This window comes from Ambystoma mexicanum, chromosome 7p, assembly GCF_040938575.1.
Source record: "Ambystoma mexicanum isolate Mex_15411 chromosome 7p, UKY_AmexF1_1, whole genome shotgun sequence".
In the NCBI taxonomy this organism is placed as follows: Eukaryota; Metazoa; Chordata; class Amphibia; order Caudata; family Ambystomatidae; genus Ambystoma; species Ambystoma mexicanum.
The window spans coordinates 497,870,317-497,897,038 of NC_090939.1; the positions used below are offsets into that span (position 1 = coordinate 497,870,317).

The window sequence follows — 26,722 nt, forward strand, 5'->3', positions numbered from 1 at the left end:
TTGCGGAGGGCTGTGTTTGAATTGAAGAGAGTGTCCGTGTCTTATAGTGTCTAACACCCATTGGTCCGTCGTTATCCTTTCCCATTCGTCGACATACGCTGAAACTCTTCCCCCCCAGAACGGGCTGTGGAACGTCACTGCTGATCTTTAGTTTGCTTGTCTCTCGCCGACGATGGGTATGACGGTCGTTTTCTGGAAGACTGGAAGTTTCGTCGACGGTTAGCCGATTGTGAGGCACGTCGGTACCCCTGGGAGGGGTAAGCCGATCTGGCAAAGGATCTGTCTCCAGAAGAGAATCTTGAATTTCCTGAAGCCCCTCTAAGGGGCGAAAAGACTTGTAGCTCCTGCCACTCTGGAGGGCACCCAAAGAACGTGCCGTGTCCGAATCTTCTTTCATCCCTTTCAGGGCCTCGTCCACCTTCTCACCAAAGAGAAGGTCTCCCTCAAAGGGCATATCTAAGACCTTGTATTGTACCTCTGGCCTGAAGTAGGTACACTTCAGCCATGACTGTCGACGTAATACGACCCCATTATTGACTTGCTTGAAGCCAGACTCAGCAAGATCCATCGCGATGTTTATTGCGTGATTTGAGGCTTCCTCACCCTCTCGGACCAGTAGCATCGCCGCCTTCCTCTGTTCTTCTGGAAGATGATCAAGCAGCGGAGTCAGCCTGTGCCACATCTCCCTATCGTATCTGGCCACAATTGCCAGAGAGTTTGCAGCCTTTACTGTGGTCGCTCCCACGGAGAGCACTTTCTTGCCAAAGGCATCTTGGCGTCTCGCTTCATTCTCGGGTGGAGTCGTGCACTTGTGCTGTGCCTTTGCCTTCCTCGCTGCCGCCGCCGACACCACCGAGTCTGGTGTTGGTTGAGAGGATAAACACTTGGGTGTAGACTCTGGAGCCTTAAACTTTTTTTCTAAGCGTCCTTTCACTGCTGGTTCTGAGAACGGGTGTCTCATTGTCTGCAACCCATCTTTCCATACATGGTCAAGTATCGGTATCGAGAACACCGACCTCCTTCTCTTGCCCATGTGGTCGAACAAAAAACAGTCCTTTTTCTGTTCTTCCTGGAATAGACCAAATTCTTTACATGCCTTCTCCATCATCGAATGGAATGACGCAATGTCGTCCGGAGGGGACGGGTGAGCTGGGCTTCTGGGGTTTTCTAACTCCGCCTCTGACTCCCAGGTAGGATCCCTGGAGGGGGATAAAGAGACCTCTGACATGGCTCCCCTGTCCGACTCCGAATCTGGCAGCTCACCTTCCTCCTGCGCCAGTGTTGAGATTGGCGTGCGTGGGTGCGGCGGTTGACGGGACGGGCCCGGCTCGTCGACGGGTGACTGTGGCAGGCTGACCTGGGGAAGTCGCTGGTCCAACGACCGTAGCAAGGACTGAAGCGAGGACAGAATATCCAACGACAAAACCGCTTGAGGATTATCCAACGACAAAACCGCTTGAGGATTGAGGCGAGGGGCAGATACCGGTGTAACGGATGCCCTCGTTGACGACTTGGCAGCCGCTCGTAGCCCTAGGTCTGCTGGGCCAGCCACTCTCTCGCTCTCGTCCTCCGAGGACAACAACATAGCTTGCTCTTGTAGCAAAGCCTCTGGGGGGGTAAGGTCGAGGACTTCAGGCCTCCTGTAGGACCCCCCGTCGACGAGGCTCTCGTCGACGCCATTGTCGACGGGACGGAGGATGCCCCTTGCGCTAGTGGCGGGAAGGCGGCCGGTGACTTTATCGCCGTCGACGACGCAGGCTTCGCAGGTGGTTTTGGCGGTCCCGCCTTCTCCACACTGTGCCCGCTTTTACTCGACTCTCGACTCGTGGTCGATCTGTGATGATCGCCAGAGGAGGATTTCCTTTCCTTCTCATGCTTTTTTGATGAGGATGACTTCTTTGACGAGGAGTCTGTAGTGGAGTGAGTCCCAGACGACTCTTTTTCCGACGATTTAGATTTCTTCGCCGGTGGTTCCGACAAGGCCGCGTGGCGTGATGTTTTTGCCGACTGTGTGGCGCCTACCTCCGAGGGGGGGTATGCCCCCGCACCCTCATTCAGCCATGCCACCAGGCGTCGGTTCCGTCTTTGAGGGTTTTTTGAGAAAACCCCTTGCATATGTCGCAGGTATCCGCCGAATGGTGAGGGTGGAGGCAATATATACAATCCATATGTCCGTCCCCCTCGTAAACCTTTTTCAAGCCGCACGTCGCGCATGGACGGAACAGCGCTTTTCCTGATACAGAGGACATATCGTACTCGAAATCCAATAAGGCAACCTAGTACAAAATAGTAAGACAACACGAGGAGATCCCACTACTTTGGAGACGGTTGAAATCTGAAGGGGAACCGCGGGGGCGGGCCTCTTATACTGGGACGGCCTGCGGAGCATGCGTAGGCGGGTCCTAAAAGGACGTAGATAGGACACAAAAGTGTCAGAAGTTTTCCTATAGGAAAAGGCTATATATGTGTACCGAGGGGTCCCAGTCTGACGACGGGGAATATTCTAAGCATGTGAATCCATGAAAGATCCAATGCTGGAGAAACAGCTGTGCAATAGCACACAACTATACAATCTTCTGACTACATTCTGTTTACCATTCAGAAGATGATCTAGTATTGCCTTTAGGGTCAAAGGGGTGCCCATTTGTAATCTGCAACTAAACCTCTGCAAGCGAGTGAAAAGTACTAGTTTCCACTGATCCCTAAAAAGCATGCTTTCGCGCTTTGTAACCTCTGCTTACATTCAAAACTCCTGTAGCCTCTCCATTGCTCCCTTTTAGGAATGCCTTTGCTACACTGACATTTATCTGCTGTTTGATTATTGATTTCCTGTAGAAAGCAAGTTGCAGGTAGCAAAGCTGTTCCACAGCGTGGTAAAGTTTCACAAAAAAGGAAGAACAAATAAAGTTACAAAACTACCAATCAGTGATCTAGCCCATCAGGCGAAGGTCCTGAAGATAGCTTGGTTACTAGTATTTTGTTTACTGTTTACAGTCTCTAATGCTTACAATGCTTTGCTGCTAAACTAGAAGTTTGACAAGCATACTTTATAAATGCCAGCGCCAAGGCCATCTACATTGTTCAATACAATTCATCACATCTAGAAGCCAAAAGTGTGTTTAGCACACGAGAGTAATAACATTACAAAACATGGCACATAGGTGTATGTCTTTGTGAAACAGTTATGAAGCATATTTGCTGAAAATATCAGTTGCGATATGTGGTAAGAATTGACCTTGACATCAGATAAATACATCAGGCTTGCATAGTCTGTTCCTTCGTCTGTCAGACTTAAGTATACGAAAGTTACTGCTTTGTTTGTGCTTGCAGTGCAAATGAAATTAGCGCCCAGGCGTCTGGTTTGAGTGGGCGCTTATGCCTTCAGAATCCTTTTTATTCACTAACTCACAGCCCATTTAAATGCTCATGACAATCCACTTGCCATGCCAAAGACCAGCAAAATGAAATTACAGTGGTCAATCCATTACTCTTTGGACTTGAGGGCCCTCTTTATATCAAGACTCCATAATCTCTGTTCCAACTTAAAAGGAGGCAGAGTTTGAAAAAACACAGTTTCAGATTGAGGTGAATCTCAGACTAATTTAAAAAGAAAGGAGGAGGAGGAGGTTGCTTTTAGGGTCACCTTTCCTTATAGCACATCATAAAAGCAAAACACTGAGCATACAGAAAAAAGGAACCAAGGTAATAGGGCGCAGTTCAAATAGTTATGCCAATGTCACAATCAGCCTACAGAAAGAAGCATGCTGAGGGACCTTAATGCCAAAGCCGCACTGCGACTCTTGCTGTCGAAAAAATCGCAGATTTGCTAATGTAGGAGGAATATATCTTAGATTCGAAAACCGGGGGAGAACAATTAAAATATATTTATACATACACACACACGTGTTTGATAGATATACGAGATACATTACTCACCGTAATTGAATTTCTGATGCTTGTATATGCTTAGATTCACATGCTCTGCACAGTTCGATATCTAGTGGTAGTTGCACAGTATTACAAGATTTGTTTTCGAAACTCAAACAGCCGTCGACAGGGCATCTTAGTAATACTATCCCTAGTGTGACGTGAACTGTACCCGTGGTCCTTCACGCGCCGAGGTCCTTCAGATTTGTTGTTACTGACATGAGGTTTCAGGAAGTGTAGCGCGAGTAGATGTAAGAAAACAAACCGTGAGACCAGAAAACAGTTGTGCGCTGGGAGAAACCTCAAGGTGTCTCACCAGCTAGTCCCGGGGATGGCCATAACCTTTGGATCCAGTTACTGGGGGTGGACCAGTGCGGGAGGATCACCTTGGTGAGGGGTCTTCAGGGAGTGGGACACTGGATGGCGAGGCACAGTATCCCCTTCCCTGTAAAACCTTTCCTACCAGGTAGGATACTTAGGAATTCAACCCCCATCCCTTTACAACACAAACACTTTCTCACAGACAGCTCGTTATGAGAGAAAATGGACTAACACCCGAGTCGTATACCCGACATGTCCCAATACAATGGTCAGGCAGGGTCAGGCAATTATTGACCATCACATACCCCCGACTTCCATTACACTTCCCCACACAGATAAAAGGCGGAGTACGAGATCACACTCTGAGCAAGGCAAAACACAGGAGGAAGAAGCAGTTCCGATATGGCATTTAAAACACGAGAAGAAAGACAGCAAACCGGAAGGGGATCGCAAGGAGCGAAGTGCCCTTGACCTTTTCGAAGAGGAACCATTACTTTCATGAACCCTTGAGAATAGAAAGCATAAGGCCAGGAAACAAGGCTGAAGAATCCTGCATGGTGTGTCAGATGTATCCGTGGAACGCATGTGTCGATAATCAAGGCAGGGCGAATCGCTTGCTGCCGTGGTACTGTCCTTGGCTCCTACAACAAAGTAGTGCCAGTGAAAACAGCACAGCCGGTGAGTCAGGGAGACAGATAGCAGACCGGTCTGTGCTGAAGCCAAGCTGGCAATCAGCAACATTGTAAGGTGAACCCTGAAGGGAACAGTGTGTTAAAGTGCATGTGATAATCAATGTGAGTAAAGTTAAATAGATGAGTGATTGACCTTTGAAACCAACATAGGATACACCTTTGAAAGAGTGGTTCTGCACTGCATGCGTGCTCATTCGAAAGTCTCCAAGTTATCAGACTAAGAGTTGATTAAGGTGAAAGAGTGACAAAGAACTGTACATCGAGGTGGTACTGTCACGGGTCAAGTAAAATCCTGTGCACTATCAAAAGTCTTCGATGTTGACGCTGCCAAGCAAGTTGATGACAAAATAGAGAAGGTTGGTCCGAGCCCGACGGGGGGAGACTGATTGAACATTGTGTTAAAACAGATCTGAGCCTGACTGAGGGGTGTCCGGGGTGAACTGTGAATCACCCGAGAAATTGGACACATGAAATATCTATGAAGTTTGTAAAAAGGGGTTCTGAGCCTGATTGAGGGGCGATATTAGGTGAATAGAGAATCACCTCAGAAATGGAGTACATGTGAAATTCAGAGAGGAAAAGAACGTATTGCTTATTTGTTTGTATGCAACAAACAAATAAGCAATACATTCTTATTTGTTTGTTGCACCAGGCCCTCTGAAGGAAGAGACTTTGAAATGCATAGAGACTTGGGCACAGAAGGCCCTGATGCTAAAGTATGAACCGCACCCTTGTGCCAGAGAAGGTGCTACGCTCGAGTGTACCGCGTTATCCCATGATACAAACATGGGGAAGGGAGGCCAAGCTCTTTTGGATAGGGAATAGCAGAGTTGTATGCATTTGACTATCAATCTGGAGATGATATGTTTTCAGATTTGATAGTCTTCTCTACAAGGTGCTATGGCAACAAAGAGTTGGTCTGTTTTCCTTAGGGGTTTAGTTTTGTTTACATAGCACAAGACTGCCCTCCGTACATCCAGTGTATGGAGGCTTCTTTCAGCCGAGTTTGATGGATTTTGAGAGAAGGTAGGAAGTTTGATAGATTGATTAACATGGAACTTTGAAATGAATTTAGGTGTCAACCTAGGGTGTGTTCTGAGGACAACCATGTCCTTGTGGATTATGAAGAAAGGGTCTTGTACAGACAAAGCCTGTAGCTAACTGAGTCGTCTAATAGAGGTGACTGCTACCAGGAATTCAGTTTTGTATGTCAGGTATTTTGGGCTGGCCTTGTGCATAGGTTCAAAGGGCGGACCCATGAGATGGGAGAGCACAACATTAAGATCCCAACCCAGCGGAGGGTTAGAAATGGGAACGGTAATCTCCTGGGCCTGATTCACTACTTTGGTACTTTCTCGGCTCTAAAGATAAACCCATCAAAATCTTGCATTATGCCAATGGTGAAATGTGACCGTAGCACGGGGGGCGGGGGAGGGGTTGGGGTGGAATACAGCTTGGGGGGTAAGAGTCGAGTGGAAGGCAACTTTCTATCTTTGAGTACTCGTCCCTAGGGATTTGGGTTCCCTTTTTGATTTGAACTTCTCCCCGATCCTAGCCAAAATTAAATTAGCTCTGGATCGCTGGACGCCCTTAACCCTATTGTGGTTTGGTTGCATGGTTTCAGTTAAAATGAATATACTTCCCCGCCTCCTGTATCTCTTTACATCTCTTCCGGTCAAGATCCATTAAGCCGTTTTTTACCTCTCTACAGTCTATGATCCAACGATTCATATGGAAAGGCAAAAGACCAAGAATCAAGTTCTCAAACTTGATGCTACCGAGATCCATGGGGGGGTTTGGGATTCCAGACTTCCGCTTATACCACAAAGCTGCACAGCTTAGAGTCATGCTGGATCATATGAAAGATGAGCTACATACCTCTTGGGTTTATATTGAAGATACTCACACGCACCCAAAGAAAGTCAGGGATTTTTATGGTCTTGTTTCAAAGACCTCCCCTCTCATGTGAAATCTCATCCGACATTGTCAGTTTTTTGGGCTCTTTGGAAAACCAACAAAGAGAACCAGGCCATCTCGTCCTGGCCTTCCCCTTTGTGGGGCCCTCCACTCGATTTAGGCAACAAGAGGAGCTTTAGGAACACGCAACAGTGGTCGGATGCGGGCCTAGAGCGGGCTGCCCAACTCTTCCCACAGGTTAGATTCATTGATTATGAAGACTTAGCTGAGGCTATGGGAGGTGCCTCGATATCAGTCTTTGATTACCTCCGTGTGAAGGGTCTTCTAACCAGCTCCCAATGGCAGGAGCTTCTCACTTGTCCCCTCAAACCTCTCGAAAAGGTGTTAGTTGAATCTCCCTTGAGAAAGGGGTCCCTGACTAGAATCTATTGTGTTTTAAACTCAGTGCATCGGTCAGGTAGACAGGGGTTCAAGAAACAGTGGGAAGGTCAGCTTGGAATGGTGTTGGATGGCTATTTGGGCTAAACTTTTTGAGGCTCTCTTCTCAGGGTCATTGTACACTGTGGCAATGGAGCATAATTTTAAGATCCTTCAGACGTGGCACCTCCCCCGGTGGGTTTGTCTAAAATGTTTCCTGATGTTTCTCCCTTTTGCCCCAGGGGTTGTGGTCCGAGTGATACTTGGTACCATTTGTGGTGGGAATGTCCGCACGTGCCAATTTTTTGTACAGAACTGTTGAGTTGGATTAAGGGTATTATGGGCATTGCACTGGACCATCGCCCCCTCAAACTTTTCTTTGCTAGCCCGTCCCCAGATACAGACTCGGAGGCTCTCCCGAAGGTGATCCATAGTATATTGAGAGCTGGTAGAATGGCCATAGCTCAGAATTGGAAGAGTGGTGCAGAGCCCTCAAAGTCGGAATGGCTGGCCAAACTGTAGGCAATTTTTACCCATGAGAAGTTGTCGGCGCTGGTTCATGACAAAATTGAATCTTTTCTGTTGGACTGGACTTTGGTGCTCCTTCGCGAGGACTGTGGCGTTCTGCGTCTATGGTCGCTCCTTCAGTGTGAGGCACCTTCCCCTTAGCCCAAGTCTAACAGTGTGCTGCTTCTCCCAGCTTGCTGATATTTCCAGAACCCTTAGCATCAGTCGACAACACTCTCTTGATCCCTTTGTCTTGGTTCCTTTGGTGGCATTCCCTTATGTGAACTCTGTGGTCCTCAAGGGGTGGGGGGGATGAGGATAGGGGCAGGGGGGTTTCTAATCTGTTCCTGTTTTGGTATGGATGTAGTTTTGCTCAAAATATTTAATAAATTCTAAATGGAAAAAAAAAGAAATGGGAAGAGTATAACCTCTTTACCCCTTCCATTAAGGCCTTAATGACAGGAACTTTCCACCAGGACAGCTTGTTCTGTGAAGTGGTATAAGCTGACAGAGCCGCCAGGTGTACCTTGATGGAGTTCAATACTAGGCCGGAGTCTTGTGGGCAAAGCATGAAATGCAGAATTTGGGCTGGAGAACATTCAATTGGATTTATGGATTGTGACCTGCACTATACCACATCCACTTGTTGAAGTAGCAGTGTCTGGTGTTGGGTTTCCGTGCCTCCTTTAGGATATCCATACACCATTGTGGAAGAGTTAAATTACTGAACTCTAGGACTTCAGGAGCAAGGCTGCCAAGTTCATAGATTGAGGTCGAGGATGGAGAGATGCTCCCTTGGTTGTGTTAGCATGTTGAAAGGACACGGGAACTTGATAGGATTGCACATCGCCAGTTTGAGCAGATGTAGAAACCAAGGTTGTCTCGCCCAGATAGGAGCAACTAGGATTAGAGTCACTTGTTCCTGGTGCATTTTGTGCATTATTTTGCTCAGGAGTGGTGTTGGTGGAAAAGCGTAAGCAAACTTCCCTGACCCGTTCATCCACAGGGCGTTCCCCTTGCACCCTTCTTGGGGAAACCTAGGTGCGAAGTCTGGGCATTGAGCGTTTAGGCTTGTAGCAAACAAGTCTAAGGGGGATGCTCCCACTGGGAGAAGATTCCATTTAGAATGTCTGTTGAGTTGCCACTCATGTTCTTCTGGTAGAGGGGGATTTGCTCAGGGTGTCTGCCAGAGCATCGAGTTCCCCTGGAATGTGTTGCGAAGTTAGGAATATGTTCCACCTCAGTGCCCACTTCCATATCATCTGGGATAACTTGGACAGACTTGGAAAGTTTGTGCCTCCTTGCTTGTTTATGTAGAACATGGCAGTGGTGCGGTCTGTGAGGACTGGCACTGTTTGTCCTGTAAGATGTTGCTGAAAAGCTTGCAGAGCCTTGAGAACTGGCAGATGTTCTAAGAAATGGATGTGTTTTTGGGCTGTGGTGCGAGTTCAATGGCGATGGGCTGTGTGAAGGAGGCAGTGGGCTCCCCAACCGGCGAGTGAGGAGTCTGTAGTTAGATTCACTTGTGTTGGTGGAATGAGAAAGGGTTTTCCTTTTAGCAGGTTGTCCCTGGACCACCAGTGAAGAGCCTGTACTAGTGTTTCGCGAACCACTCTTGCATTGGGCGCATGAGCGTTTGTGGAACTAAGTGTATGCATGAGGACATCATCCTGAGCAAGCTCGTTGCTTTGCGTATAGTTATCTGGAAACCGATCTTGTAATGAGGTACTTTCAACAGCATGTTTTGTACTCTTTCGCTTGATGGGAAAGCCAACTCCTCTTTTGTCTTTAAGATGGCTCCCAGACATTGTTTTATTTGTCTAGGAACTAGACTTGACTTGTTCTCGTTGATGGAGAAACCTAATTGTAAAAGTTGGTTTATCGTTCTTTGGGTGTTTTGTCTGCAAATTTGAGGAGACATCCCAGTAATTGCCAGTCATTTAGATAAAGGTACACAGGGATTGACTCTACGAAAGTGTGCTGCTACTACTGCAAGCACATTCGTAAACACTCTTGGAGCCGAGTCGATGCCAAAGGGGAGAACCTTGAATTGGTAGTGTACTTCCGCTATTTAGAAATCACAGGTATTTTCTGTGCACTGGAAACATAGAAATATGAAAGTATGCATCTTTCATATCCAATGTTGCCATGTAATACCCCCGTTTTAAGAGGGGGATTACCTTTTATAGCGTAGTCAAGCAAAACATTTGAGGTTTTACATATTTGATCGCTGGGCGCAGATCTAGTACTGGGCGCATGGATAGATCTTTCTTTGGAACAAGGAAGTACGTTGAATAAATACCCTTGTTTACCCGATTTACTCTGACAATCTCTATGGCGCCCATTGCCAGCAGAGTCTTTACTTCCTCTAGTAGTATGTGCCTCTCTTTTTGGTGTCATCCTTCCGTTTCTTGGTAGCCGGTTTGGTGGTTTTTGCAAAAGTTCTATGGAATACCCGCTTGCTACGGTGGACAACACCCACTTGTCTGATGTAATCCCCTCCCATGCGTGGGTGAAATGTGAGATGAGACCACCTACTAGAGTGGCATGGGAGGGAACTTGTAATGGGCGTCATTGCTTGGGAGGGGTGAAGTCTCTCCCAGGGGAGGTTCTGCCTCTTTCTCTTGTTCTTTTATGGCCTCTTTGAAAATTAGAAGAGGAAGACTGTCCATGTGAGGCGCCCCATGACGAAGACTGGCCACCCCAATTGTATCCGGAAGAGCCTTGCGTGCCCCGTCCACAAAAACACCTGGAGTTTGAGGAACCACTTTGGACATGGGCTTTGTTGGTTAATTGGCCAAGGGGCTTAAGAGTATCATACTCTTCCTTTGCACTTTTGAGGGCATGTTCGACAGCCTTGCCAAAGAGGGCATTAGGTTCCACCAGCACGTTAAGCACAGTGGCCCGAGTTTCCAATTTAAAAGCAGATGGTCTAAGCCAGGCATGGCGCTTGAGAAGTGTGCCCTCTGCAATGATACAAACCCACATTGCCTGCTGCATCAATGCTGTTTTGTAGAATGCAGTCAGATAACTGCTTGCCTTCTGAGATGGTGCTCAGTAGCTGAGACTTTAGGGCTTCTGGAACAGCCTCAACTTGGTGTTCCAACACATCCCGCTTGTGCCAGCCATAGCTATCTAGGAGGGAGTTGTTATTCGCAGTTCTTGTTTGATAGGCCGCTGAGGATGTCACTTTCATCCTGAAAGTGTAGATCCTTTTACTTTCTTTATCTGGTGGGCTACAGCCGATGCCAGATGAGTGCCTGCCCTCTTCCTAGTACTGATGACAACAAGTGAGTTAGGTTTGAGCTGACCCCTAATGTACATGGGGTCTGTAGGTGCTGGCCTAAATATTTTCTCTAATACGTGGGTTAACCTCCCATGTGAGATTTGGAATAAATGAGGAAGGCTGTATACGTCTTTGGAAGGAATGTAACAGTGGAATGAACCGAGTGGAAAATATTGTGTCGCCAAGAATGTCCTCCACAAAGTCCTTGTCCCCTTGGGCCTCCGAGGTATCAATATTCAAGTGTTGGGCAGCCTTGCGCAGCATCCTGTTGTATTGCAGCTGATTATCAACTGGCGAGACTTCCACAGGCTGATCCTGGTGGTCAGGTGACTGGATGACAAATGTCGTCATCACAGAACTGGTCTTGGCTGTATAGATCTCCCTGGTCTCCATGAGGAATCCATGAGAGCCGTGACCCTGAGTGATCGATAGTAAACATGTACTTAGCGAGGTCCTGATAGAGGGAGGTTGGCGGGCCCTGGGCATAATTGCTGGGCTGTGGGGTGTTCAGACGTGGCTTTTTGGCAGGAGGCTGATGTTCAGCAGCCCGACTGTGAGGCGTCTCTAAGGGACTCAAGTTCTTCAGGGTGTCTGTCCATGAAGTCAACAAAGCATGACAGTCTCTTCATAATTCTATTGAATTGTTCAGGGGTCCACTCAGTTGAGGTTGGCAAACCTGAGAGGGTAGAAATGATTTGGGAGGGTGCCTGGCCTTTGTGTTGCATAGACCCTGATAGGGTATCTGCGGGGGAGGAGGAACCAGTATCCTGAGAGCTAGTGGTGTGAAGAGGCAAAGGCTTTGAGGATTTTGCCATTTTCAGCGGCTTGATCTTTAAAAGGGTAGCAGAGAAATGTTTTTAAATAAATTCTTGCATCTTCGGTGTAGATTTTCGGGACGCCCATATGCCTTTCGCCACCTGTTTTTGGACACACAAAAAGGGGGCCTTTTTATGTGCAGTGTCCGAACCGGCTTTCGAGGCTAGTTTCAGAGGCCCGTCATGTAGCGTAAGTGATGACCCAGAGGAAAGAGAAGATTTAGAGGCTTTCTCAGCAGACAACACGTGGGCTTCGATGGTCAACCATTTCGTTGACGGTCGGCTGTGGGTTGTGTGCTTGGTGTGTTTGCAAGTGCATGTGCAGGGGCCGCCGGGTATAGTCTCTATCACAGATCCGCAGGCCTGCTTATCGGAGTCAGGGGGCCGCACAAGTGGTTGACAAACCTCGGTCACCTTCAGCGTCACGAGCGACGCCAATACTGCCCTTGCTGGATTCCCTCTTCACGTCGATTGAGGCTTCAGCTTGCTTGGCATGGACGGCCCAGCACTTGGTGCAACGGTCTTTGAGGGTTTTAGGGCAGAAATGTTTGCAGGGCTTGCAATGCTTTTCTGGGTGGTCACTAGGAAGACAATACTTGCACACTGGGTGTGTATCCTTCCACGGAAACTTCCTATAGCAGGAAGGGCAAAATATAAAAGGGGTATTTTTCATAATAAATGGAAAGGGCAGTTTGGGGAGAAAAGGGAAACAGGGGTGGCAGAATAAGCATTCTCTAAATGGATGCAGCTATATGAAACCCCTCCCCCGCACCCTCCCTTTCCCTACCGCAAGGGCAGAGGCTCAAAGAGGCCCATGAAGGCAGTGTCTGGTGCCGAGTCAGTCAGGTGTCGTCAATGATGGAGCCGTCCACCGAGGGCCGTCGAGCAGTAGATGATGCAGCGGCAACAGGCGGACGGCTAAGGATAGAAAGAGAAGTCTACCAATAAACTTAAGCTAATAAAAGGCATCAGCCTGAAAGGAACTCTGAAACTTGCGACAGACTACGATGGCGGAAAGAAAATCTGAGGGACCTCGACGCGTCAAGGAACATGGGTACAGTACACATCATACTAACGATAGTATTACTAACAAAACCGGTCGACGTCCGTTTTCGAGTTTCGAAAACAAATATTGTAATACTCTGAGACTACCACTGGATTGCGGACTATGCAGAGCATGTGATCTAAGTAGATCCACAAGCCTCAGAAATATATATGTACTTAAGTTCATTTTAGCCAAGTCGCACATTCTACAACTCTGAGTAGCCATCGCTGGAAGTTAACCTCCAGTTCTGAGCCACAACACCAAGGCATTGTGGGTATGCAAATTAGCCCAAAGGAAAATCGTTTCTCCAGGAGATGGTCTTTGTCTCAGAAGGCAGTGCTACTTCATACATAGCTTAACCTAAGGAAGACATTTTGTAAGGCTGTTAATACAACTACATACCTGGTTTCATCCTTCTTAGGGAGCATCAGTGCACTAAAGTCCCACTATAGTGGTTGGAGCATGTGGCCACGTTTTCACACCACCAAGAAAGTTATGGTGGGTTTAAAAATGTTTGTCCCAATAACGTTGCAAAATAATTCTCCTTTTTAATCCTGTTTTTTATATTCCCCTGCGGTTTTTATGTTTCGTCTTGGGCTTTCATATCTTCGGGTCTCTAGCGCCTCACTAAACACAATTACTGCAATGCAGATAATTGGTTTTCGGTCAATAGCTACTTAAATATTCATTTGTAAACGCGAATGTGCATACTAAAAATAAAGCAAAAATTGTAAAAAAGATAACTGCTGCCACCATGTTGTCTTTAGGCACATATAAAAGTAACCAAATAATCCAGATATAAAAGACCAGGGTGTTACAAAAGTATCCCCACTTTACTGCATTGTAAGATGCTTTGTGCACTATTAAAAAGTTACCAAAAAGGTAAAAACACAAAAGGGGAACAGTTTACCAGTCCCGATAGTCTGAATAACTCATCAGTTTCCCCATGACAAAATGTGCAAAAGGCCAGGGGATTGAAGAGGAAAGCTTTGCTTCTCTGTAAAAAAAAAAAAAATAATAAAAAAAGAAGAAAAAAAAAGTCAGGACGAGTTCAAAAAGAAAAGCCACAAGTTTGGGGCTCTATAGAATATGGAGGGAAAGTTGCCTAAAGAGAAATCTTTCCCAACAGGCATTGCAGGATTAACTTCTCTAGGATTTAAACCCTGGCCCAAGTAAAGGCCCAACAATCCAGGAAAGAAACAAAGGCTCTTCCCAAGCTCTGTACCTTGAAGCCAAGAGTGAACAATCCATTAAGGGAGACTTCAGGAAGACAAGGGAACCTGTGGAAGTGACTCCCTCAAAGCAATAGGGTGAAAAAAAGAAAGCAGCAGCACGGCAGCGAAACGTTCCTATAACAGACAATGGCTGGTGGCACCCTTTAATGTCCCATCTGGCTGATATTTAAGAATCCCCGGTTCTCTGTAGCGTTTCTGGGCTTTCTAAAGCTTACGCAGCACACCTTCGCTGTCCGCTTACAACTCTGGGCAGCTCAAACTTTTCTTCAGGCTTCCTCGCGTCGACGCTCCTGCATGTTGGATTCTCCAGTAAGGACAAAAGCCGTTTATGATGGCTTCTGAACGCACAGGGGGCCCTCTTGTGGTTACTGGCGTCTACACAGCACACCCCACTCGCACCACTTTTCTGCCAGCAACCTCCCTTGCTCCGCCAAAGCTTCTGCACTCTGACTCGTGCCTCCATTCTCCACTGAAGCAGTCACATCTTCTCCTGAGCTGCCTCTTACCAACTGGTTACCATTTTTAAACAAGTGCATAGGTGCCTTCCTCTAACAACTACCATGCTCAATACGCTTGTTCTGTGTCAATTCCTTTTTCCTCCTTTACTCAGTACTTAGGTGGTCGCGGGAATTGAAGTTCATTGATGGTTTGATGCATTTTAGTTGGAGGATCTTTTCCAATTATACCGAATGAGGGATCAGTTCTACATGAAGGGAAATTAGAACTGAAGGTTTTCTTAGAATTTTTTATAAAAAGGTATTCTTGGAGCCATTAGGTTTTAGACCAAGAATGAGAGGCTGATTTGTAAGGTGTTTGTAAAAACATTTTTTACTTTCCATAGGGTGGAAGGGAGCGCAGGGGGACCGACACATGGCAATAGGCCAGTAGGGTATTCAGTAACAGGGCTTCTTCCTCATGGAAACATGGGGGATACCATGCCTCATCCAATGAAGTAATGACGTCCCCGATAATTGTCTCCTCCCATGTGATTTTCCCTCATATAGCCGCTTCCAGGGTCAGGATCGGGTAGCGGCTGCCGTCCCCTTGCCACATGGGAGGAGGTCACCGCCGGAAAGGGAGTGAGGATATCATTGGATTCATCACAGGGAGATCAGAAACATGCACGGATGTGGCTAGAACATCCACATGTCCACATTCACGCATGATTCCAGCTCTGCCTGCCAGCCATTAAGTTTAAGTATACAAGAGAACTTTTTAAATAGAGAAGAACATATGGAGGAAAGGGAACTAGGAGTAAAGTAGCCACTACTGTGAGTAACTTGTTCTTCCTGCGTCCCATCCCCTTTCTACTATACTTGTGGGAGATTCCTAAGCAAGCACCCACAACTGGGATGGAAGAGGAAACAATACTCTTTTAAAGTTTCAAGAGAATGACCATATTCTGTCAAATATGGCACATAGTATTGCTCGGCTGAATTGGGCATCAGCCTTAGAACTCTGATCCATGGGCTACTTTTTCAAAATTACATGAGCCGTAACCCATATTGCCACTTTACATATATCATTGATAGGGGTATCCCTCAAGAAAACAGATTGGCATGAGGCACTTTGGGTGGAGATATTCTGAGGACCATGTAAAGTATCTGATGCAGTACACATCCATTGAGCCATAGTATCACGTTGAGCAAGCCCCTACCTCTGGTTTGAGGGCAACTAACACCTTAAGGGAGGATCTGGTGGTCCTTCACTGCTTTAGAAACCCTGCTAATGGCAAGGCAATGCAAGACTTTTGGTTTCCAGGTTTGAGAAAGACTCAGAAATGTATTTCCTGCATATGGTGAAAATCTTCAACCAATTTTACGGAGGATATTGGGAATGCGTTCCTAGTATTATCTTATTATAAAACATGAGCTATGGAGACTCACATCAAAGAGCTTGCAATTCATCAATTCTGCAGACTGAAGTGATCATAACCATTCAAGAGGTCTTCTAGCTCACAGATCTTACATCTGCTGAGGTCTTGGGATCAAAAAAGCTGTGTGTCAGAGCTGAAAGCACAATAAGATTCCAGGGAGGATCGGATAGTCAAGTCTGCGGGAGCAAATGTGTAAGCCTGTTGAAATATCTTAAATTTGCATTTTGAAAACCAGAAAAAGTTCTTCTCAGAGGACCTGTAGGCACTTCAAACCAATTAGCATGTGCAACAAGAGTCCAGTTGTAAACCTGAATGAGCCAGATGAAAAACGAATACTTCACCCGGAGAGACTTTACAAAGCAGTCCAGGTACTAGTGGCAAACTCTGGTCTATTTGGTGGCATATTGAGACCCATTAGATGTCTTCCTGGCTGCTTTAGAAATATCCATGTTGTCCTGCGATACACCATGTGTCCCAAAAACTAGGTCCTTAAGAAAAGGACTGCCAACCTCGTTTGTGGGGCAATAGAGAGATCTAAGCCACTCACTGATGGGAAGACAAGTTAGCTCGAAACAAGAAATGTCCATTATGGAACAGCTGACATCTCCAGGAGGTGAGAGAACCAGTGTCAGTTGGGCCACCAGTGAGCAATGAGCATCCTGCAGTCAGAGCTGCGTCTGCGATTGTGAACCATTTCTGGGATGAGAGCGGGAGAGGCATAGAACATTTGACGTTGCCAGGGTATGAGAAAGGCCACTCACCACCACCTGAGTCCCTCTACAGCAGAATGCAAAAAGAGGATATTTTGTGTTTGCTTGCTTGCCAATGAAGTCGAAAGAGTGGGAAACCCTAGCACGTAAAGACTGACCACTGGTGGAAGTCCCAACCATGTGGTGTTTACAAAACACGGACCATGGGAGTCTTCCCGGTTGTTCAGCATCCCTACTAGATGAGTAGCCGTGGTGGGACTATGTCACATCGCCAGTAAACATAGCAATGTCCCGCATGTTTGATGAAATGAAACATGGCTGTGGTCTTGCCTGTGTAAATCAGGACTTCGTAGTTATATATTCATAGAAGAAACGCTGGTTTATTGTAGCTCTCCATCCCCGTAGAGAGGCATTTGACATTACCACTGTAGTTCCCCAAATGCTCAGCCACAGATATTTAGAATCAGACTAGAACAGAAGGTCTGACTAGACCTGGGATGAAACCAATACCATGGGTTGTGGTGGTGACTCAGCCTCAAGACCCCAACAAATTCATTGAAGTCCTTTGCATTCGCAGTCTCAAATGGATGATTACTAAGATACAAGAGTCCACGAGTCCCAACCTCCTCAAGTCAATGACTGTCACTGGTAGCATTTGCAAAGTCATGATATACAGGGCCATGAGCATATCACTTGTAGGGAAACCCCTATGGCTCCTCAATTAACACCTTAGACTGATGAACTGTAGATTCTGGGAGGGAGACACATAGGATATTATCTTATTCCGAACGGAACACAGAATACACCAAATCCAAGTAAGTTGAAGGGAAGACGATAGCCTCCAAGAGGGGGCTTGATGGCGCAAATTGTCCAAATTGGGGTAGATGTGAACCCTTTCTGCTAAGGAAAGCAGTAGCTGCTGCCATCACCTTTGTGAAGAACCTCGAGGCCGAACTGAAGCTTTGAAACACTTAAAAATGAAACTACGGAGAGTGGGTGGCAAACAATTATGTGCAATACGGCTCCAAGATGAGGATATGTATACAGGCATTCTGGAGGCTCAGATTATACATTGGATATCTCTGTAGTAAGGAAAACAATCTGAGCTGCAGTGAGCATTTTGAATTTGTTCATGGGTAGAAAGCATTGAAATATAAAATTTCTAAGATAGTAAGCAGATCTCCCCAGCTCTTCATAATTGTGAAGAAAAATGTGTAAAACCCTTAATGGCTTGTCAAATGGAGGCTTCCTCCTTATTGTCCCAATGTGCAGCAACTTGAAAGTTTTGTTTTAGAGATGTTATACACGTTTGTGGGTGATGATTGAGAGCGCAAGGATTGCTTATAAACTAGAGGGACAAAAATCCTTCAAGACTACAGATAGGATAAAGAGTGATCAAACCCCACATGTGTTCGAACTGGACTCTCCACATCCCCACTGGTGTGGTTTGTTTACTGGGGTACGCAGCATCAGGCTTTGGGCTAGTCAGAGATAACTGAGGAGGAGGAAGAGCAACCTGCAGGTTGTGCTCGCTCTCTTCCTGGTGTGGGACGAAGTAGTAATAGTATTCCTTCTTGGTATGTCGAGGTTACTGGCCTGCAACCTTCTGAAGAACTGTATCTTGGATCCGTCACCTTTCCTAAAAGACAATTGTGTTGATTAATAGGAGGGTTTCGTCATTATGGAAGAGAGGGACTTGGCTGTTGAGTCATTTTCCAATTCCACATCTAATGAGCAATTGAAAGGTTGCAATCCATTGAAAGAACAAAGGCCATACCTTTTCCTGGGATTCTACCAGCAATTTCGCACTCGAGGCACGCACCACAGAGCATGCCTAGCCACCTGTTTGGCATTGTTGAGGGGACTGAGGTAACTAGCAAAATACGAAATATCTTTCCGTGGTTTGAGGTTGCATGCTGATGGTATAGCTAGTGAGCTGGCTTTTCTGAGATGAACCTTAAGTGAAAAGTAAAAGTTTTTGCTGACGTTATCCATTGCATTCTCGATATTTTCTGCTGGAGATGTTCTGTTGCAGCTACTGAGGAAAAGGAACCTATGATCTGAGGCCAAGCAGCCAAGAACACTGCAGATTGGGCCAGTGGGTTTAAGGCCAGACGCAACTTCTTGTTTCTCAGAAGTTGGCTTTCAGTTAACTGCCACATTTTTCTGGTTTACCCTAAGGAACAACAGCTATGACCCCTACTTTTTCCATCTGTTCTGGGAGTTAAAATCACTTAACGATGCACCTCCTCTCCCGAAAGGTCTTGGCCGATTGGTAGGGCTACTCTCCTGAAGTTCAATCATCAAGTGTATCAAAGTGCTGTGGTGGGGCATAAAGCACAACCGCTGATGTGGGGGCTGGTCTCAGTGTGGCTAATGCCTACATCAGAGATGGCAATGCCTGTGGCAGTGGTGAGCCTTTAGGGGCAAAGGGAGTAGACTAGTAGAAATTAGTAGTTCCTCACCGTAGTGACTAACGTACTCCTAGTCCATAGTCCCCTTTCCTCCATGCTGCATGGAGGTCCCTTGCTAGGGACGGGAGACGGAACCTTTTTCACCAGAAAAAAAACCTTCTTACTATTTAAGAAATGGTATGCGACGGCTGTGGCCTTGGCTCCGACAGCGTGGGCGTGCATGTTAGCTGGCAGTGGCTTGTGCTGCCCCTCATAAGCCTCCTTGATGGCCAAAACCATCCCCCTTGCTATAGCGGCCTTACATGCCTGGTAACCTGGCCTTGATCCTCCAAAGGTGACAGAGCGTCCGACTTGCGGAAGCGCTTAGTCCTGTCCAGATAGAATTTCAGAGCGTGTCTGACATCCAAACAGTGTAAGACCCTCCGAGTATCGTCCTTGGGATCGGCATAAAACACAGGTAAAACTATCTCCTCATTTAGATGGAAAGCGGAGACTACCTTAGGTCGGAAAGCAGGGTGCGTTCACAGGACCACCTTATCCTTGTGAAAAGTAGTATGTGGTTCTGTTGCCACCAGAGCCTGGATCTCGCTGACTCTGCTAGCTAAGGCAAGACCCACAAACAAAGCTGTTTTGATTATGACCAATCTGATGTCCGCAGACAGCATTGGTTCAAAAGGTTTGTGCGCCAGACGGGGTGGTTGTGAGATCCCAAATGGGGTGTGGCTTCTTGATGGGCGGGTAGAGCCTGATAACCCGCCAGATACCGCTTGACCACCGAGTTGGAGGAGAAGACCTCCTCCTCAGAAATCCTTTAGGTCCCTATGGCTGCCAACTAGGTGCGGCAGTTGTCTATTTTCACCTTTGAGTGGCCGAGGTGAGCTGAGAATGAGAGCACCTCGTCCAATGTGCAAGTAAGGGGGTTGATCTTCTATGAGTCCGCCCAGTGACAGAACCTGGTCCATTTAATCTTGTACTGGCTCCTAGTAGGCCTGCTCCTAGCGCCCTGAATGATGTCCAGGTGATCCTGAAACAGGCTTAGATGCTTCAGTGTGACCTGTTCATGAACTACGCTACAAAGACTAGTTTCTGCAGGGCAGGGTGGATAACCATGCCCCCTGCTGTGAGAGAAGGGGAGCTGGACCCAGCGGCAGGTGAATAGGTGGCCTGTCTGGGAGGCTGAAAAGCTCAGAGAACCACGGTCTTGCCCGCCACCACGGAGCTATCAGAATGATGTGAGGTGACCCGATTCTCTTATCTTGCAGATTACCCTGTGGATTAGGGGTGTGGGAGAGAATGCATACACGGTCATGCCATTCCACTATATCTGGAATGGGTCGCACAGGAAGCCCGGGCCCTGCCCGGAATCGAACTGTTGGCACTTCCTGTTCGACCAGGAGGCAAAGTCCACCTGAGGATGCCCCCATCTGCTGAAGACCCAGAGCAGGACCTAATCGTTCAATTGCCACTTGTAATTGACGCTCCCAGTCTGGACTCCCCCGGGAGGTGGATTGCACACAGGTAGATGATGTTCTCCAGAGCTCATTCCTACATGCTGACTGCAAGGCTGCACAGAGGCAGGGACCTCGTGCCACCCTGCATGTTGATATAATACATGCTGGTGAAGTTGTCGATCTGGATGAGGACGGCCTTGCCCTTAATGAGCATAAGGAAAGCCTTGAGCGCTAGCAAGATAGCCTTCAGCTCCAGCCAGTTGTTATGAGCTTCCGCTCCTGCAGGGACCAGACTCCATGGACACTGTGGTTGTCCAGCGTAGCCCCCAGCCTTCCAGGGAGGAATCTGTGGTAATGGTGACCTGAGGGGGTGCCTGCCGGAAGGGCCTGGCAGTCTGCAGTCGCTGGACCACCAGGTGATGTCTGGGTGGGGAGAAGGAGGAATGCTGACAAGCTCAGCTTGGGAGCCCCGCTCCTGATTCCATGAGGCTGCGAAGTGCAGCTGTAATTTCCTTATCTTGAATCTCGTGTGGACAACTGCTAGCAGGACCGCTGTCATGATCCCCAATAAATGCTGGTACCACCAGACCGAGGTCACCTCACAGCTGAGGAAGTGACTTGCGGCACACTTGATGGCCCTGATCTTGACTTCCGAGGGGAAAACCTATCTCAGAACGCGGGCCCCATATGAGGCCCAGAAAGGTCAGGCTCTGAGTAGGCTGCAGCTGTGACTTCTTGAAGTTGACAGAAAATCCCAGCTCATGAAGAGTGACCATAAGAGCGGAAGACGTGAAGCACCGCCTCGGGAGATCTTGCCCTGATGAGACATTCCAGGTATGGGTAAACGTGGTGGCCCTGGGCTCTGAGGAGGGCCACCACTGCATTCATTAGTCGGGTAAAAACCCTGGGGGCTGAATTGAGGCCGAAGGGTAGAACCTTGTATTGGAAATGGCAGCCCATGATCCTGAACCACAGAAAGGATTGATGAGGCTGCCAAATAGAGACGTGTAATAAATTGTTCTTCAGATCCATGGAGCACATCCAGTCTCCCGTGCACAGTGTCTCCGTTATGAGTGCTGGCGTAACCATCTTGAATATTTGAAGCAGGAGGGAGAAGTTGAGGGTGGAGAGGTCCAATGCAACTCTCAGGCCAGCTCAGTTCTTTTGTTCGGGGAAAATCCTGGCTTAGAAGGCCAAGCCTCGTTGGGAGTTCTGGGACTTCTTCCACTGCCTGGCTCTCGACAAGCAACCGAATTTCCGCCAACAGAGTTACTGTTCCAATCTGTGGGAGAAGAGGGGAGCAGGGATGAATCGGTAGGCGGTACCCCATAGATAATACAGAGAGCATCCTGGGGTTCGCAAACTTCTCACGCCAAAACTGTACGTGAAGGGCAAGCCTGCCCCCTACCGGAAGACACGTGGACTCGAAGGGGCATGTCATGCCTTCTTTACCTCTGAGGCTGTTGCTGAGGAGGGCGATTAAAAGAAGCCCTTGCACCCCCCCGCCCCATTTGTTGTTTGCGCTGATGCCGAAGACAGTCAGGGTGCCTAGACCTCTGTTCTTGGAAGCCCCGGAACCCACCGAACGTCCACTCTTTATCAGAGCGTTGATGCAACTGGGTGTACGCCTTGGGCGTGGCCTTCATAAGGATAGAGAAAGACTTTGCAGTTTGCAAACTGTTTTTCTTTTTATCTAGCTCCTCATCGGTGGTGGAGTGAAAGAGGTCACCACCCTCGAATGTAAGGTCCAATATGCTTTCCTGGACGCCTGGGTTGAATGTAGTAGCCCAAAGCCAGGCAGTTCTTCTCATGTATGTGGCGATGCATATGGCCCGGCCAGAGGTGTTGATGTGGGCCACAGTGGACTCCATGATGTCTTGTGCCACCAGTTTAGCCTCCGCCAGTCCCACCTTGAAACATGCCTGGCTCTGCACCGGAGGTTCTGGAAGGAAGACTGCCATTTCCTGCCAAAGCCTCGGGTTAACGGCTGCCAGCATGGCATCCGTGTTGGATTGACTAAGGTGCAGTGAGGTGTTGGAATAAAGCTTCTTTCCGTAAGCCTCCAAGATCTTCTCCTTGCCGAGTAGCACGGAGGATGACTGAGGCTTTGAGTAGAGTAACGCTGCAGCGATCACGAAGAGTGCGGATGAGGGTGTGCCGACAGCAAGAGTGGATCCCCCTCCAACTGCCTATACTTGGCGTCAAGGTGCCGATTGGCAGGTTGGCCCGAGTCAGGCTTAAAACACCCCTCTTTGGCCAAGACGACAACGTCTTTCTGCATCGGAATCCCCGTTCTAGTCGCGGGGCCTAGAGTGAGGTCCTCGGCCAGGAGCCCCGCCTCCGGTTGTTCGACTTCTGGTTGAGGGAGCCCCAAGTACTCTGCCAAACCTGTGAGCCGTTCATGGAAGGCCTTGGCCGACGATGGTGTGTCGGGGTCTTCTTCCTCATCAGTGTCCACCAGGGTGCTCAGCTGGTCCGGAGCGGGTGGAGGAGTGCTGGGTGCTGAGGGCTGCGGTGTGGAGAACTGAGCCAGAGGCTGGTGTGGAACCGCCTGAACTGTGGGCGGCAGGGGAGCCGGAATCGAATGAGCTGGAGAGGGCAGCAGGGACTGCACCGGGGCCTGCAGTGCTGGAGCCATATGTGGAATTACTACAGGCGCAGGCGGAGGAACCAGAGGGAGCATGTCCCAGGTCACATCCCAGAGGATGGCCTCCATCTGAGGAGATCTCACGAGAGTGAGGAACTTTTCAAAGAACCTGTCCTCACAGGACGGTGGGGATGTTGACGGGCTAGCGTACTAGGGCCAGTGCGTACTCTTTCTAGCTGGCTCCGGGGGTAAACCTGCCCTGCAATGTTGATGGATAAGCTTTAGGCCACGTACCCAGTTTGGCGCGGCGGCCATCTTGTCAAGCTGCATGCCAAAGTCATGGTGCTTGGCTCCCTGGGCCCAGCCTCCTCCAGGTCTCTTGGCGGTGGAGCACGAGACCTACCCTGGACCTCAGGACAGGGTCTGGTAGGCTTGTTGCCCTCGGCAGTATCGCTTTTAGTGCTGCATGCAGACGCCCCCTCAGACATCTGGCCGTTATTAGTGCAGAGCCACTCAAGTGTACACCCAGTAAAATAACTGCAGTCCCTCAGCACCGTCTCCGGAAGGATCTAGTGATCCCTTGGCCTGGGGACCGGTAGCCAATATAGCCTCGGTACCACTGCTGGTGCGAGAACCTGAAAGGTTCCTCCCGCTCGGGTGCTTCTTTGGGAAGGAGTCGCCCTTGCGATGGAAAAAAGCAGCCCTCCTTTGGGCCTCAACTTATGTCCGACCAAGTCCTTCAAGTCCTCTGGAGACGACTTCTCGAAGAGCTCCCTCCACTGAGCTAACCTGTTCTTCAGAGCATGCGGTGTAAGCGTCAAACGCTTAACAACCTTCTCAGCCGTGGTCAGGGCCAAGGCAGCGGAGGCAAAGAGCGTGGGGATCGGACGTAGGGAAGAGCCCCTCGCAGGCTGGCCCCCTGCTGAAACCCACTAACGTTGACATGCGCCAGGGAGGAGCGTGACACCAGAGGACTGAGTACCTGATTGATAAAAAGAAGACAAAAAGACAGAAGAAAGTATGTGGGGAAGAGCGCGCAGTATTATAAGGCCGAAGCCAAACCAAATCGGCCCGTTCCAGTCGACGCAGAAAAGGGGACTGAGGAGTGGCGCCGGTAGGAGGAGTCAGGGAAGCGTATGCACCCAGGGACAAGCTCCTGCACGCCTCTAAATTTAAAGGGGAAGAAGGTTTTATACTGGTGAAAAAGGTTCCGTCTCCCGTCCCTAGCGAGGGATGCCCATGCAGTATGGAGGAAAGTGAACAGGACGTAGGAGTATGGGAGCAGTTGTGGGAACGGCCTCTGCCACCATCACTTTAAAGTAAGCCCTCATGTAGGGAGCCGTCATTATCGGTTTGAATTTTTGCAATAAAGACTCATCCTGGTATCACACAAATGGGAAGGGCCCAGGGGGTGATGTCCTTTCTATAGGCTTGAGAGGCACATGGGTGCGATATTGAAGGCTCCAGTATCTTGTTCAGAGTTGTCCGGTCGGCCGGAGACCGATCTACTCTCGGCTTGAACTGAAGCATTTGCAAAAGCAACACCATTGCAGAGGTAAAGCAAATCCCATGTTTTGTCCCCAACATGCAAGTTGATCAGTCTGTTTCTCTACATCTCTGTTTGGAGGACACTTCACTGCATTCCTGGGGGCTTGGAGGTTATACCAAGGCCTCAGCAGCCTTAGATTTCTTCTTAAAGGACTTGTCTCTTTGGGCCTCATCTTGAGTACCCTCACATGAAGGTGAGCCACATGGTGCATAGCCAGCTCCAGCATGTGGATTTTGACTGAATGCCTGTGAATCTGGTGTAGCACAGTTGCCATTTATACAACCGTTAGTGGTAAGTCTCGCCCTGCTCTCCCACAGGACTACTCTAGTTGAAAGATAATTTAAAGACTGGGACATGAGTGACTCATATGTAGCCCTCTGTAATCCCTGTGGGGGACAACATAGGCTCCCAAGAGGAGCTCCAAGGCAGCTCTGGTCAATTCCCTAGAGCTGGGCGTTCTAAGGAAGTAGTGACAGTGACCTCAGCTTGACTGAAAATAATTTTCAGAATAACTATCAATTGGATTGCTACAGGAGTTAGGCTTAGATCCCTCTCCAAAATAACTGGTTCAGCCAATTCCCAGGCAAAGATCCCCCTCCCCCTTCTGGGGTCCCTCTGAAACAAGAATTTACTTACCTTCTTTAAAGCAATCAAAACTGGGAAGGGTGGCCTGGTGAAAAGGTGAGTGGACACTGCATCAAAAGAGTCCATCCAGGAATGGTTAGGGTCCATGCACCCCGGAATGAGCTTGGGGTTAACAACCAGCCTTCAGTCTGTGGGAAGAGGCACAGGACTTACTATACTAGAAATGGGGCATGAACAAGGATAAAAGATAAAATTTAACCCAGGGGAATAAAACCTTGCCTGCTTGCCAGAACTCCTTCCTCGCCGAGTTAAGAACTGGTGGCAGGTGTAGGGAGCATGAGTGAGGGTGGTACGGGGCACAGCTACATCTACACATGCATCTGGTCTCCTCATTGTTTTTTCAAATGATTCTACTTCGCAACACGCTCCGATCCCTGTCTCACATATGACTAACACGACGAGTATGGTAGAATGGCGATGGGACATAGTACAGTTTAGCGGCACCGCACCATGGTCTAAGAAGTTCACCATCGCCTGTAAAACAGGACCTTTTGCAGTGGGAGTACCATCATCCTGGACGCCTGCAGAAACCTTTACATCACCAGAAAGGTTGCTGCCCAACCAGATATCAGAGCTGCTACTGCTAATCTTTGATTCTGCTAGGTTCCACAGTTCAGCACAAACTATTAGGATCTTGCCTGATCATGTTTGCATTTGATAACAGGGCCCTCTCTTTTATATTGGGCCTATAGTTAACATTAAGGGTACCACAACATCGAGACCATATGACATTCAGGTGTTCCGTCTCCGCCCTTTATTCCTTTGAACTCTCAGTTGGGTAAATCCAGATTTCTAGGTACCCCTGGGGTACTGACTACCAGATGCAGTACTCCAACTATCTCCTTTGCATTGTACACTGCCACTGACCCTAGTTGCTACGGTTATGACTTCTAACCAACAAACCGACTCAACTACATAACATTTACTTACCTGTAGTCTTCATAACATATGACTTTTCTTTTGTGCCCATTCCCTTATTGAATTTTCTCTATGCACATTCTATGTTATCTTAAAATATCTCTCAATCCTCCAAAGACTTCCCCTTATCAGTAACTGTAGGCAAGCCCAGGAAAACCTGCCTTAAACCCTGTTGGTGAGCAGTCAGTCAGTTCCACTCATGCCCTGAACAGAGAGCAGAGAAACTGTCTGAAAAGGTCAGAATTAATCAGGATCTATAAACCACCATGAAATGTTACCTCTTTGGAATATTATCGTGGGTAATCATGGACACACATCTCCATATATGAGCAGGATAGTAGAACTGAAAAAGAAACATCTCTTTACAATAATGATAATCTTAAGACTCATTACTCCACAGAGCTCTTTTA

At 48.0% G+C, this 26,722-nt stretch overlaps 1 protein-coding gene across 3 annotated transcripts in view; it reads right to left on the reverse strand.

Moving 5' to 3' along the window:
• The window catches only part of USP9X (ubiquitin specific peptidase 9 X-linked), a 2,614,063-nt gene that overhangs the window by 1,078,372 nt on the left and 1,508,969 nt on the right, over positions 1-26,722 (reverse strand). The window lies entirely within an intron of this gene.